The sequence below is a fragment of the Mesocricetus auratus genome, unplaced genomic scaffold (assembly GCF_017639785.1).
Source record: "Mesocricetus auratus isolate SY011 unplaced genomic scaffold, BCM_Maur_2.0 Super-Scaffold_100054, whole genome shotgun sequence".
NCBI classification, from domain to species: Eukaryota; Metazoa; Chordata; class Mammalia; order Rodentia; family Cricetidae; genus Mesocricetus; species Mesocricetus auratus.
In genome coordinates, this window is record NW_024429231.1 from 1005521 (window position 1) to 1021636 (window position 16116).

Consider the following 16116-nt stretch of genomic DNA (forward strand, 5'->3'; position numbering starts at 1 on the left):
TCAGGGTGCGTCTTCTACCTCAACTAACTCCCTTGCAGATTCCCAGAGGCTTATCTCCTAGGAGACTCTAGATCTTATCAAGTCAATACTGTTAGCTAACCAAACTTGCTGTGTGACAGGAGCACAGCAGTCTCCCAATTACAACTCTACCCTAAATCTAGAGTACATGGCTTAGTCCCCAACGCACAGTATTCAACTTGGAATCTTTTTTTTTTTGTTTTGTTTTTTTACGAGACAAGGTTTCTCTGTATTGTTTTGGAGGCTGTCGGTCCAGCCCAGCCTTGAACTCACAGAGATCTGCCTGCCTCTGCCTCCCGAGTGCTGGAATTAAAGGCGTGTGCCACCACCGCCCAGCCAACTTGGAATCTTTTAACTGCTGTAAAAACAATGTACATTCAATGAAAACCACACCTCAAATGTTGAATTTTGGTCTCTTCCTAAGCTAGTGATATTCTTATAGTTTGGATATTAAGTGTCTCCGAAAGGCTCCTATGTCAAGGGGCTGACCCAGGCTGGCACTGATCTCGAGAGCTGCCAGACCTTGGAGAGGCAGATCCCGGTGGATAAGCCCTTGAAGAAGGTCAGAGCCTCATCCTTTCCTACCCGTTTACTTCCTGGACACCATGGTTTGAGCAGCCTCTTCCACCTCCCACACCCGCCATGATGTGCTAACTCACCACAGACCCAAAGGCAAGATGAGTCGAAACCTCTAAACCCCCAAACCTAAATAAAACCTTCCTCCTTCTGAGGTGTTTGTCTCAGGTATGTTGCCATGGAAAGCTCGATAACATAAACGTTCTCTCTTAACGGCCGGCAGAGTCAAGAAGCCAGGCTCCATCACCCTTGAGGCCACAGGAGAAGCAACTCGCTATGCGTGGCGTGCTGATGTCTGGAACGTGAGATGTTGTGAATGAATCTGTGTTTGTTTCTTTTCTTTTCTTTTTTGTCAAAAGTACTATTTTATGTGTATGGGTGTTTCGCCTGCACGTATGACTATATACTACCTGTGTGCAGTGCCCCTGGAGGCCAAAAAAGGCATCAGTCCCTTGGAACTGGAATTATGGTTTGAGATGGCTTGTGGGTACCGGGAAAGAAGCCCAGGTCTTCTGGAAGGGCAGCCACTTATCTTAACCTCTGAACTATCACACTAGCCCCATCTTTTTGTTTCCTCAATTTTTCAGACTTTTGGGGGAGGAGGGAGGACTCGTGTGGAGGTTAAAGAACAACTTTTGAGAGTTTGTTTTATCCTCCCACCGCGTGGGCTCCGGGATCAGTGAACAAAGTATATCTCCCCAGGCCCCAGATTTCTTTAAATTTATCTTTATTCATGTGTATCTGTCTGTGGTCATGTGCACATGAGTACGAAAAAGAGGTCAAGAGTCAGGTCCCCTCGAGCTGTACCCACAGGCTCTTGTGAGCCTCCCAGAGAGAGTTCAGGGAACTAAACTTGGGTCCTCAGCAAGAGCAGCATGCGCTTCTGACAAGTGAGCCACCTTGCTGGCCTCCAGACGTTTTTCTGTAGAAGGCTGCAGAGCCGTGCTAAACCAAGCAAGCACGGTGGGGGTCCCATAGGTTTTGTGACAGGGTCTCTCTATTATGTAGCCCTGGCTGTGCTCAGACCCCACCATGTTGGGCTCGATTGGGTTGTTTTGATTTTTGAGACAGGGTTTCTCCATGAAGCTCTAGCTGTTCTGGAACTCACTCTGTAGACCAGGCTAGTCTTGAAAGCAGCCTGTCTCTGCTGGAATAAAAGGTGTGCACCACTGTGTCCTGGTTATCAGCCGGATTCTTATTCCTAGAGCAAAGGGGGTGCTGTGCCTTGTCCTGAGTTCCCAGGACTCAGCTTTACACTCTAAAAAAGCTCGCTGGTTCAGCACAGCCAATCAACAAAGCACGATGTTTGAAAAGAGGGAGAAACCCTGAGCATGTGTTTTGATTTCAAGAAACGTTGACTCTGGAGGAGTTTGAATTTTTTGCCAAGCAGCTTTTTTATTCTACTTTTTATGGAGTTTCACCTTATTTAATCCTTTAACAGAAAAGAGTGCATTTTGTTCACATTTCACCAGAACATGGAGACTGGTAAATCCCTGGCATTTACTGGCCAGCTAGCCTAGCCTATTCAGTGAGACCCTGTTTCATAAAATGAGGTGGGCATCTCCTGAGGAGTGGCACCTGACCTTGACCTCTACCCTTCACACACACACACACACACACACACACACACACACACACACACACACACACACACACGAAAGTGTATTCACACATAGACAGTGAGTTTGTGAGATATTTACTGTAACCGAGGCAGAAACAGAGCAGGGAAGCTGTAGTAGACTCTCCACCTCCCAAAGACACAGGTCCCATCTCCAATCTGCTTCTTGCAAGTGGCAGAGCCCCAACTCAGGACCATAGTGAAGGGTGAGCAGAGAAGACAGACATACAGATGGAACAAGGAAAAGAGGCCGGTGCCCTGTGACCTGGTCTGACTCCATACTAGGTAAACCAGATAAAACTGAGATAAGCTCACCCAGTCTCCCCTGCTCTCCTGGTCAAGCCCAGCTATCATGTGTGTTAGCTAACAAGTGAGCTGCAAGTATCAAGGAAGCCACGGAGCCTGGATCTAAGCAAGACGATGGAAGCCAAGGGCTCCTAAGGACAGCCAGTCTCTGGGGAAATTGTGTACGTGTTAGGAGGCAGCGAGTAAGGGTAGAGCCCCTGCCTAGAATCCCCAGTGAGGGGCTGAGGGTGTGGTTTCCAGGTCACTTATGGACATGAGCAATATCTGGGTTTGGCCAGCAATGCAGTAGGGGGGTGGTTGATAAGCTCATTTCAGCTGCACCCAGTTTATCTAAAGTGGAGTCAGACAAGGTCACCCAACACCAGCGTCTCCTCCTTGTTCCAAGTGATCGAGAGACAGTTTGCCTGGAATGTGCAAGTCCCTGAGTTTATCGCCCCCTGTCCTCCCCACCCCACCCCTCCCCCGTACTGAATGTAAACATTTCTGTTACATTTATTTGTTTCATTTTATGTGTGCAGGTGAGAAGGATGAGGAGGTACAATCATGTCCTGGCCTGTTCTGTCAGAGGACAACTTGCAGGATTTGGTTTTTCTCTACCTTGTGGGCCCTGGGGCTTGAACTCTGGTTGTCAGGCTTGGAGGCAGTCACCTTTACCAGCTGAGCCATCTTGCCTGCCTCGTCCCCTGTCCTCCATGTGCTCCTGTCCGTCCCCCCAGAACCAAATTTTTTTAAAAGCAAAAAGAAGAGAAAGGAAGCTGAGTGGGAGCTGGAGATGACTCAGAAGTTACGAGCACTGGTCGCTCTTTCAGGGGTCCTGAGTTCAATTTCCCAGTGCCCACATGGTGCCTCACAATCATCTACATGCCAGAACATTGTATACATAATAAATAAAACTAGAAAGAAAGAAAGAAAGAAAGAAAGGCAGGAAGGAAGGCAGGAAGGAAGGAAGGAGAATGAATGGAATGGATGGAAGGCAGGGGAGACAGAGAGAGAGAGAGAGAGAGAGAGAGAGAGAGAGGGAGGGAGGGAGGGAGGGAGGGAGAGAGGGAGGGAGGGAGGGAGGGAGGGAGATAGAGAGAGCGAGCTAGCTGAGTGGAGTACCTGACACTTGTAATTTCCATACCCAGGAGACAGAGGCAGGGAGGATCTGGAGATTGAGGCCAGCCTGGACTACCAAGTGAGAACCAGCCTCAGTTACAAAACTGCTGTGGGTGCAGCTGGCTGGTGAAGTACTCATCTAGCCCTCATGGGGGGTAAACAGGGTGTGGTGGTGCATTCAGTAAGCCCCGAACTTGGAGAGAGTACAGAGCAATCTTTGGGATATACGAGACCTTGTCACAAAACCTATCTAAAAGGAAGAGAGGTGGTGAAGTTTGAATACCCCTCCCCCATTTCTCACTTGGAAGGTGGGTAGCCTGAGGAGGCCTAACCACCTTATACCACAAAAATAAAAGCCACCAAATGGTGACTGCACTGCAAACCAGCTGCAGGCCACACTCTCAGGACTTTCCTTCCTACTCCAGCCCTGTGTGGGTTTCTCTTACTTCTGCTTGTATCAAGGTATATAAAATACAAGTGTCAGAAACACTGTCTTTGGTGCTCTGTGGTGATAGGGAGGGGAGGGTGTGAGAAAAGAAGTTTCCAGAAGGAAGAAGCCGAGCTAACACATTGCACCCATTTTCTTGGCAGCCTTGACTCTCTCCTCTCACATGAGGGTGCATCTTTCCCATGCTAACGCTGGTTCCAGTGGGGACGAGGCCGACTTGGCTGAGCAGTACCTTACTGCCTAGGGTGGGGAAGGTTCTCACCTGCCTGCATGCTGTTGTAAGACAGAGAAGCGCAGGGCTGTGGTGGTGCAACAGCGAGCTTCTCACCCTGGGACACATCCCGGTGCCCTGACAAACAGAGGTGATGTTCCAAGCAAGGGCGAGCTTATCCACAAGTGGGTCCAAGGGTCTCATCCCAAGGAGACGTGTGGCACATGAATATATAAGTCTAGGAGTTAAGTGACGTTTCAGCAGCAGCTCAGATGGACAGGGGATCACAGGTTGCTTCAATCGTGATGTTGGGAAAACCAGTTCCCTCCATACCGGAAACCAAACCCAGTGGGAGAGATGGCTCAGCAGATAAGTGTTGGCTGCACGAGCCGAACGCCCTGAGTTTGATCTTTTGAACCTGAACAGAGGTGGGAGGAGAGAGCTGACTCCATAAAGTTGTCCTCCGGCCTCCACACACGCCATGTGCACACACAATAACAATAAATAACTTTGTAACAAAAAGAAAGAAACCAAGGCCCAGGTCCCATCTGGCACCACAAGAACTGAATGCATCCCAGCGCTCAAAAGGCTGCGGTGGAGGAGGATAGTGAGTTCCAGGCTAGGCTACAGAAAGAAACGATGTCAAAATTAAAATTTTATGCCAGGCACGCCTTTAAGCCTTGGTAGATTTCTCTGAGTTCCAGGCCAGGCTGGTCTACAGAGTGAGTTCCAGGACAGTCAAGGTTACACAGAGAAACCCTGTCTCAAAAAAACCAAACCAAACAAACAAATAAATAAATAAAAAAGTTAAGATCGAAACAAGGGGCTAGGAAGCAGCTGATAAATTGTTGGCCACGAAAGACAGACTTGCTCTCCAGGGCTCACAAAGCCAGGCCTGGGGCTGGTGACACGGGTCTTGGGAAAAGACACTGGCGTGTAGGTCTGAGGCATACACGAGCCTGAAAGCTGAGTCTGAGCCCTAAAACCCACAGGATAGAAAGCGATGACCGGCTGATTTCCTCACAGATACTGTGACACACATGTTCCCGAACACACGCTTACAGGAACACATGCAATAAGTAAACATATAGAAAGGTCCTTAGATGCCAGGCTTGACAGACCCTGCTAGTAACTCAAGCGCTGAAGCCTGAGGTCCCCGGAACTTGCTGGACAGCCCACCTGGTGTACCTGAGAAACTCTGTGTCTCAAAAAACCACAGCTGAGGATCTGGAGAGGTGGCGGCAGCTTAAAACACCCACTAGGACCCGGGTTTAGTTCCCAGCACCCACATGGTGGCTCACAACCATCTGCGCCTCCAGCTCCAGGGCATGTGACAACCTCTTCTGACCCCTAGGTCCACACATACAGCACATATACATATGCAGACAAAATATTCATATGCAGAAAGGAAATGCCTCCAGAAAAAGCAGACATTGAATAAGGACACCTGTGGCCCCCACATGCACACTGCTGTATCCATACACCAGCTGCACACACACACACACACACACACACACCCCAAAAACAAAACCGGAGCCAGGCAGTGGTGGCACACGCCTTTAATCCCAGCACTTGGGAGGCAGAGGCAGGCGGATCTCTGTGAGTTTGAGGCTGGGCTGGACCGATAGCCTCCAAAACAATACAGAGAAACCCTGTCTCGAAAAACCAAACCAAACCAAACCAAAACAAAACAAAAAACAAAAACGGCCACCACAAAGTCATGCTCAGGAAGTTGAGGCAGGAGGAGCAGGAATTTAAGACCATATTCAGCTACGTAGTGAGTCTGTGTGAGGCCCTGTCTCAGAATAAAAATTTAAAACCACTTAGGTGCAAGATAGGCTTAGAGATTTAGGGAAGAAAAGCAAGCTAAGTCATTTGACTCTGGGGAATGACTTGTGGAGCCTTCAAAATCACAAATTGTTTAGACAAAATTCTGACTACTTTGACGATAGCCAGTAAGAGTTCTGGGTTAAAGGAGGGTGGAATGGACTATGAGAGGCATTGTCCAATGAGGGAAGCTACCTACCTAGAAAGAACTATACCTACACTGAATAAGAAGCAACTGTGCGTGTATGTGTGTGTTCTCACATGTGCATGTGTGCATAAGAATACAGTTGCCCTCAGAAGCTAGAAATGCGTGTGAGACGCCGTGGAGCTGGACTTACAAGTGGCTGGTGCTAGGAACCGCACTGTGGTCCTCTGCAAGGGCAGCGAGTGCTCTAACGGCTGAGCCATCTCTCCAGATCCTCAGTTTGTTAAGAGAGGGGAGAGGGCCGGGCGGTGGTGGCGCACGCCTTTAATCCCAGCACTCGGGAGGCAGAGACAGGAGGATCTCTGTGAGTTTGAGGCCAGGCTGGACTGACAGCCTCCAAAACAATACAGAGAAACCCTGTCTCGTAAAACCAAAAGAGAGAGAGAGAGAGAGAGAGAGAGAGAGAGAGAGAGAGAGGAGAGAGGGGAGACAGAGAGGGCGGGAGGGAGTGGGAGAGAGGGAGGGACAGAGAGAGGAAGAGAGAGAGAAGAGAGAGAGAGAGAGAGAGAGAGAGAGAGAGAGAGAGAGAGAGAGAGAGAGAGAGAGAGAGAGAATCTTCATGGGAAGATAGATCAAAGGCTAAAAGAATAGCAGAATTCCAAAAGCTAAAGCAGCTAAGGAAGTACTGCACTCCACCAGTCATCGCGGGCCTGTGAGAGGACTCTCATGGGAAGGGGCTGGCTACCAAGCCTCGCTAGACCTGCACTGGATCTCTGGATACGCTGTGGAAGGGAAGAGCCATTCCCCAAGCTGTCCTCTGACCTGCCCACCCACGTGCCACGGCCCTCCCATGCCCCACCCCATACCCAAATAAACAAAATAAATGTAATAAACACTTTTTAAAAAAACACTGAGTGAAGACCTCCTTGACACTAAATGAAGCCAGGAGAATGGGAAGGAAGGGTTGCCCCTGTGAGGAGGTCCGCATTAACAAGTCCCAGTAGCACTGAGGTCAACTCGGAGCCCTGATCTGAAAATCTCTCTCTCAGGTGTTGTCAGCTCGAGCACACACACCCTGTGACTCAGCAACTTCTATCCTGGCTACATAGCCACACCCAGGAGGGGACATGCATGAGCCTGTGGCTCACATCGCTCTTCAGGGTGACTACAGGTTGGAGGCCATGGCCTGCCATTGTTAGATGGCAGACCTTGTCAGCTCCTGCTCTGTCTCCCCGTATTTGGACCCCACCCCCTTGCAGTCTCTGCACAAGGGAGTTTTGTGAAGACCTCCTGCCTCCTGAGGCTCTCACAGCGTTCTCTTTCCCTTCTGCCTCCAGCTGCAGACTGAATTTACAGTCCCCTGCTTGCCAGCCTGCGTGCCTCTGCAGTACGCTAGGTCAGGCTAGGTCACATGATATGGAGCCCCACCTCTCCCTCCCTGCTCCCCCAAACCTGTAAGAGTCACAATTCCCTTCTTCCTATGGTCCGAAGGGTCTCTGTCTCCCTTCAGGACCCATCTCACTGGCTCCTAATATTTGGGACCTAAACGGCCAATGTCCCCTCAGAGTGGGCTGCCTATGGCCGTGAGCCTACAGTTCTCTGATAAGTGTTCTGAAGGGTGGTTTCACCAGCTTTTTTTTTTTTTACAAAACTACTTTTTTAAATGTTTTATTTAGTTACTTCGTGTACATGTGTGGGTACATACGTTACAGGGTATGTGTAGTGGATGTGTGGAGATCAGAGGAATCTTGCAAGAGTCAAGTCACTCCTTCCATCAGGTGACCCCTGGGGCCAAATTCAGGTTATCAGGCTTGACAGCAAGTGCCTTTACTAGTTGAGGTACCTAACTGGTCCTAGCCTATTTCTTCATCTGTAAACTATAAGACTCATCACCAGGGGAGTTGTTGGATGCACGGGAGAGGCGGGGTGAAGGTGGGTGAGTAAACCCTCTGGTACTCTAACAAGTCTTAAACGACACAGGGCTTGGGAAATGATGTACTTATATTACACGACGCTGGTGACAATGACTTACATTAAAATGACACACTTGGGACATTCACAATGTATACTTTGTAAGCCTGGAGTGGGGAGAGAGAAAGAAAGTAAATAAAAGAAGTTGCCTACAAATTATGAAGGTGTGTCGTGGGTGATGGCACCCTCAGCCCACAAGGACTAAAGGCAACATAAAGGCGGCGGGAGGCCATGCAGGATAGGGTCCTGTGGCTCCTTCAGGCTTGACCTCTCTTTTGGCAGCGGGAGGCCATGCAGGATAGGGTCCTGTGGCTCCTTTGAGACTTGACCTCTCTTTCTTTCCTTCCTTCTGTCTCCCTTTCTTTCCTTCTGTCTACTTCTCTCTCTCTTTCCTTTTTTAAAAATTGATTTTCTGCTAGCATTCAGAGTAATGGGTTTCATTAGGACGTTCTCAGACCCGCACAGCAACAAGTTCTTCTGTGTCCTTTCCCTAGTCCCTCCTTTAGCTGCCTGCCGTCTTCCTCCTCTGAAAGAGCAGACAGTCTCCGGGGGACACGGAGACTGCTTCTTCCTTCCTTCCTTCTTGGCTTTTGGAGCACAGTCTCATGCGCAGACGCGGGTCAGTGGTGGAACCCCTGCCTAGCACACTCCAGACTCATGCTGTCCCCAACAGGACAAACAAAAGCAGGTAGCACACCCCCAAAAGCAGAATAAGATTATCGAGCCACATTTCAGCTTCGCGAGAGCCATCAAATGCAAGTGTGTGCTCTCTCGTTTCTCTCACTCTCCCAGCACAGGTTCCTGATGAGAGATGCTGCGCGTTTGCTAAGCACCCTAGCGTTCTTCCTGCCCTACACACGTGGGACCTGTAAAGCTTGGTCACTGTCACAATCCCCATTACAAACCGATTACCTAAGAGATTGTTTGGTAGCCGCTGTGATCACTGGGATGACTCAGTTGTATCCAGACCAATGATGCCTGATGCCAGGAGCTCTGAATGCCCCAGTGTGGCCATTGGTTTTCCCCGCCAGGAGCCTCGTGGCTCATTTTTCGATAATCAGAGCTGAAGAGCAAGTAGCCACTAAAGACAGGGCAAACCTGTGGAACCAAGGAAGCATGGTGGTGGCACAGCTTCTCCCTGAGCACCTGCTGTATGCTAGGCCCAGGGAGACTTTAAACTGTCAGTGATCCCCCTGCTTCAGTCTCCCAAATGCTGAGGTAAGAGGCCTCAGGGACCACACCCACCCAAGATCAGACACATTTTAACTTGACATCTTGTTTTGGTGTTGAAGAGATGGTGCAGTATTAAGAGCACTTGCTGTTCTTGCAGAGGACCTGGGTTTTGCTCCCAGCACCCATGATCAGCAGCTCATCACCACCTATGACTCCAGCTCCAGGGAATCCACAGTCTTTTTCTGGTCCCTTTGGGCTCTGCATTCATGTGTGTGCATTCATGCACACACACACACACACACATACACACACACTTTAAAATACAAAAATGAGTCTTTTAAAATAAAACCTTATGCTGCAATAGTTTAAGAAGTTGTGAAATAGAGGCAGAGAGTGTCCTGTGCCTGTCACCTGCTGTATGCCAGCAAGCATGCCTTTCACAAAGACTAGCATGTCAAGATGCAGAAAACAATGCAACAGCTCAGATGCAGGCCTTGTAGGAAATGCACCACATGTGTGCAGTTGCTAGCTGAGGTCAGAAGAGGGCATCGGATCCCCTAGAACTGGAGTTGCACGTGGTTGTAAGCCACATTTGGGTGCTGGAAAGCGAACCTGAGTCCTAATAACTGTGGAGCCCTCTCTCGGGCCCTTGATCCTTTTCTGTGTCTCTGGTACATTGTTATATTTAACTTTTTATTGCACTTATTTATGTATTGGAGTACACACATAAAAGGGTGCAGGTATGTAGCTCAGAGAACAACTTGTAGCCTAACAACCTGAATTTGATCTCTGGTGCCCACATGGCAGAAGAAGAGAAGTAACTCCTGCAGGTTGTTCACCTGGCTCTCTCTCTCTCTCTCTCTCTCTCTCTCTCTCTCTCTCTCTCTCTCTCTCTCTCTCTCTCTCTCTCTCTCTCTCCCTCTCTCTCTCATATTCTTTTAAATATATTTCTTCTATTTATTTATTTATTCTGTATACAGTGTTCTGCCAGCATCTCATTATAGATGGTGGTGGCTGGGAATTGAACTCTTGACCTCTGGAAGAACAGCCAGTGTTCTTAACTTCTGAACCATCTCCTCAGTACCTTAATATGTTTTTATTAATTCTTTCGGAATTTATGCAATGTATTTTGATCACAATCATCCCCAACTCCTTCCCCTAACTCCTTCCATGTCCACCCCATCTCCCTACCACAAAATAAAAATTTCAAAGCACTAGAGGGACTGGAGAGACGGCTCAGAGGTTGAGAGCACAAGCTAGTCTTCTAGACTACTAGGGTTCAATTCCCAGAACCCACATGGAGGCTCACAACTGTCAGTAACTCCAGGGAATCTGGCATCCCATTCTGTCTTCTGTAGGCAACAGGAATGCCCTAGTATACAGTCATACATGTTGGCAAAACACTCGTACACACAAAATAAAGTAAAAATTATTTCAAATTTGAAGTAATAGAAAAACTTTTAAGACAGAGTCTCACTATGTAGTTGTGGCTCTCCTGGAATTCTCTGTATAGACCAGGTCAGCCTCAAACTCAGAGATCTGCCTGCTTCTGTTTCCACGGGCTGGCTGTGACAACACAGAAGGCCAGTTAAATTGGGGATGTAGGGGTGTGTGTGTGTGTGTACTGAGACAGGGTTTCTCTGTATTGTTTGGAGGCTGTCCTGGAACTCACTTTGTAGACCAGGCTAGCCTTGAACTCACAGAGATCTGCCTGCCTCTGCCTCCCGAGTGCTGGGATTAAAGGCATGCGCCACCACTGTGGGGCGAGGGGCTGAATCACTATTTATTTTATTTTATTGTGAAGCTCTGCTGGGTTCCCTCTGGGGCCCACTAGGCCATACCAGCCTACAGCGGCCTCGCCCTCTCTCGTTTCAAAGCTGCTGGAGAGGAAACAGCAGCGGGTATCCCCGGCCACTGCCTGTGACTTTCTAATGCTCACTCCCTCAAAGGATGTTAGTTCACCAAGCTCCCAAAGCCATGAGGGGCTACAGGTGACTCTCCATGTGATGGGGCCTCTCTCCCTTCCCTGACACCCAGAAATGTGAGAAACTTGACGACAAACTTACACCCTGAACTGTGTGTCAACCATCCCACACCATGGACGCCCCCACCTCTCTCTGAAACCTGCAGGAGGGGACCCCACATTACCTCATGGGCCTGAGTCATAACTATCCTAATAAGTCTCTTACCAGAAAGGACAAGCCACCTCAGTGTCCCTCTTGAATCCCCAAATCCCTGAGATGTAACCCAGACTGACCTTAAACTCATGGCAATCCTCCTGCCTCTACCTCCCCAATGCTGGGATTGCAGATGCACACCACCACATCTGCTTTATGCAGTGTTGGGAATCAAACCCAGGCCTTTGTGCATACTAAGCTAGCATGCTACCAATTGAGCCACACTGCCAGCTCCTTAGTTACAACTTTATAGACTGGCTTTATGATAATGAGTGGTGTGTGTGTGTGTGTGTGTGTGTGTGTGTGTGTGTGTGTGCATTACATGTATGCCTGGTGCCAGTGGAGGTCAGAAGACAGCATCAGATCCCCTGGAAATGGAACTCTTCAAAGCCGTACCTGTGGCAACACGTGCCTGTAAATCTCAGCGCTTGGGAAGTGGAGACAGGCAGGAGGATCAAGAGTTCAAGGTCATCCCAGGCTACATCGTCATTTTGAGGCCAGCCTGGGCTACACAAAACCCTGTCCCCACAGCAGCAACAAAAAGGACTTGCCAATACTTGAGTTGTTTATGCTTGGAGGACGTCCTTCAGCCATTGCACAACTGTTTTATAATGATGACTACGTGTGAGCAGTGTGCCCACTCCCTGAGTGGTTATGGAGAAGATGAATGACCCAGCCCTGCAGCCCGCCTGGCTCAGCGATGCAGCTTCACTGTCTTAAGAACACTATAGAACCGAAAACAAGCTTCTGACTGTGAAGATGTGCAACTGCACTCGCCTCCTGGCCCAGAGGCATGATGGTCTTCTGACAGATTCTCTCCAAGTCCCATTCCAAGCCAAGGCTTTCTTGGACATTATCTATTGCTACACTTGAAGCTACCCTGGTGTTGCTGGGGTCCCCAGAGTTCACTTTTGAGTTCTTGGTCTCATTAATAAAATAATTTTAAAAACTCAGAAGACAATGACAGTTTTATTAGCATTTGAGAGAAAACAACAAGGCGGTCTCAAACAGAATTCCAGGGACACTGAGACCGACAGTTGAGGGTAAGAAGTTTATTGGAAGAGTTATCAGTGCTGTAGACAGACAGACACAGAATGGGTTCTCCTAGGAGTTGAGGCCCCAGCACCACAGGTGAGAATAAGACCACCACCACAAATTTTTAGCCAAATTTGAAGCAAGCTTTATTAAATACTGGCCAGGATATGGACACTGGTCAGGTCCATACCCAGGATTCCCAGAGTATGGCACCAAATTGCACTAGCCAGGGGCTTATAAAGGAAAACTCACAAGACTATGTACTTCTAACCTTCATCCAATCGGGTGCAAGCACACATCCTGATGTACTTTCTGCCTGTGTACCTCCCTCGAGACATGGGTTGTTATCTTAAGTGAACAACAGTTCCAGCGTTCTAGGAAGTTGTCTGTCTTTGGGCAAGTGGAGTTTACAGGTTAGAGGTATTTTGTTTTATAGATCTCTTAAGCACAGTAATTTTAACTTAAAACACAGCTTTTGCTCTCATAATCAGAGTTCAGAGAGCAGTGATTACAGGCTCCAGTGTCCTGGAGCAAAGGAGCAAAGGGACACATACTTAGAAATAAAAAATATAAGTCATTTATCTTTCAAAGGTGCAGAGAGTCTGCCATCTTGTAGTCTTGCTAAGACCATGGAAAATTACCCAACTCTATTCTAGGAAACAGAGGTCAAGATACCCTGACTAAGTTATCTCAGCTTCTGTCAAACTTCCTTCTTGTGCAAACCTCAGCCTCCAGCTAACCACTTATCTTAGCTTCTGTAGAACTGTTTGCTTATGTGAAGCCCCCACCCCAAGCTGCCAAGAAAGATGCCAGGACATGGTTTCTGCATTCAAAAACCCTGCGCTGAGGACCTGAGTACCTGCGTGAAGTCCCAGCCAGTTGACTATAAACTGTGTCTGCCTGGTCACAACTGTTGGGCTCCCCATAACTGTCATTATTGTTGTCCTATTAAAGTGGGTTCTCATGTAGCTCAGTTTTAGCCTCCAACTTGCTATATAACATAATTCCTTTAATTCCTATCTCCTTGCTTCTCCTTCAAGAGCTGGGCTCCTGGTGTCACCACGCCCAGCCTTCCTGGCAGAAACAGGTATTCTAAAGAGACACTAGTGTCTGTCAGGTTATTGGAACAATGGACTCCAAAGGAATGGGAATTTCCCCCCAGGAATCTCATGCTGGGAGAAGGAAAAGGGTGCCAGCCAGAGGGTAACTTGCCTCCCGGGGGAGTGCACGTGATTCTCAGAGCTTGTCAGACCACCTGACAGTGGAGCCTGAAGCCCGGCCAAGACGGGGTGGCACCATGTCTCAGACGGCTTAGATACCATGTTAGCCTCTGTTTACCCTTCAGTCTCCCTTCAGGGGCCTGACAGGGGCTAGAGGGGCCACGGCTGTCTGTCCATCCTCTCCCCATGGGACCACCGTGATGAGTCTCCTTTCTCTGCCTCCCACTATCGCCGGGCTGTTTTAACGGCCTCTCAGAACAGGTGGCTAACTCGGCTCTGTGGGATAAAGGCCTCACTCTATAGGCTGTGCTGGCTGGCTGGCTTTGTGTCACCTTGATGCAAGTTCAGGTCACCTGGAAACAGGAGCCTCGATTGGGAAAAAAGGCCTCCACCAAACTGGCCTGTGGGCAACTCTGCGGTGCTTTTCTTGATTAATGATTGATAGGAGAGGACCCAGCCCACTGGGAGTGATGCCACCAGGGCAGGGGTTCCTGGATGGTAAGAAAACAGGCCGAGCAAGCCAGCAAGCAACCACCCTCCCGGGCCTCTGCTTCGTCTCGCCCGGAGTTCCTGCCCTGACTTCCCTCAACGAAGTGAAATAACCCTTTCCAGTTGCTGTGTTTTATCACAATAAAAACCCCGACTGAGACACCGGATATGGCCCTCAGAGATCCTCAAGTCTCCCACTTCCACAAATACTGGGATTATAGGTACCGCCATGCCCGGCTCCAACACTGCTCATGAAAATACGGCATAGGTCGTAGTGTGATTTTACAGTGTCTAATAGCGATGTTTAAAAATTGCTCAGCGCTTGAAAACCACATTGACCGGCTTACAACTGCCTGAAACTCCAGCTCCAGAGGCCCTCTCCTGGCCTCCTAGGATAACCACCCACAACTATTTACAGACATGTACGCTCGCACACACACAGATTATAAAGGAAATCTTTTTACTGGGCTATAAAATTACACTAAGTTAATTAGGTAACCAATAGTCTGTTAATTTCTGGTGTCTTTTGACGAGTGCTTATCTCTCCCTGATATCTCCACCAGTGGATTTTCAGAGTCTTGATGAATGACTCTCTTTGTTCTGTTACTATAAAAACTTCACGAACAGTTTCCACGCTAGAACACGGAGTTTGGAATAACATAAATTTATGTTCTCGGTTTGTGGTCACTCATTTGGCTTCAGGACAAGTGTTCCTGTAGCTTTACTGTAGCCAGCTGAAGCCACGCCAGGCCGGGATGGGGGCGCCCAGCGTTGGGTCCGCTCCTTATGCACCGGCGTCTCAGCACCTCAGGGTCTTCACCAAGGGGCTGCACCCTAGTGACCACATGAGTGGCTCAGGGTTTAAAAGCGCTTGGCGCTCTTGCGGAGGACCCAGGTTCATCTCCTGACACCCATTGGGGCCACTCACAACTGCCTGTAACTCCAGCTCCAGAGGGATCCGACAGCGTGAGCCGCACTCACGCGCACAGACCCAGTCACATGCACGTAGTTAGAGAAACACTTTTAAAAAGAAAGGCGTAAAAGGGACAGGAAATGAGCTTTGGCGGTGTAATTTGTTTGGTACAGCACACACACAGCGTGGGTATGTTAAGTGTGGTTAGCTTTCTATTTCTGTGGGAAATACCCGAGAAAATCAGCAGCTAAAGCGAAGCGGCTGTTAGGAGTGGTGACGCACGCCCGGCATCTCAGCGCTCATCAGGAGTCTGAGGCAGGGGGCTCAGTGTGTGTTTGATACTATCCTAGACTACACAGTGAGGTCCAGAGCAGCCTGTGCTACAGAATGAACCCTGTCTCAAAGCAAAATCAAGAGGCTGGAGAGACGGCTCAGTGGTTCAGAGCATCAAGCTCAATTCCCAGCACCCACATGCTGGCTGACACACAACCCTCTGTAACTCCGGTTCTCTTCTGACCTCCACAGGCACTAGGCACACACCTCATCCCATAAACGGGCAAAACACCCATGCACATAAAATAAAATAAAAATAAGTGTAAAAGCAACAGCAAAAGAACACATAGTAATAGTGACTAAAAACAACAATAGTAAGACTGGCCTGATTCTAAGGCCTTTGCTGGGGTCAGAAAACTGAGCCCTGTTTCTTCCCTGAACTTGGCAGAGAAGAAACCATTAGCAAATGGGGGTCACGGTGTAATTAAAACAGTGGCAATAATCCTAATAGCAGCCAGCAGTCCATAGTGCCTCCCATGAGGCCGTTTCGTTCCGGGTGACTGGTGTGTGTTCCCTGGGGGGTGTCTGGTCCTGAGTGACCAGGAGCTACTGGAAGCT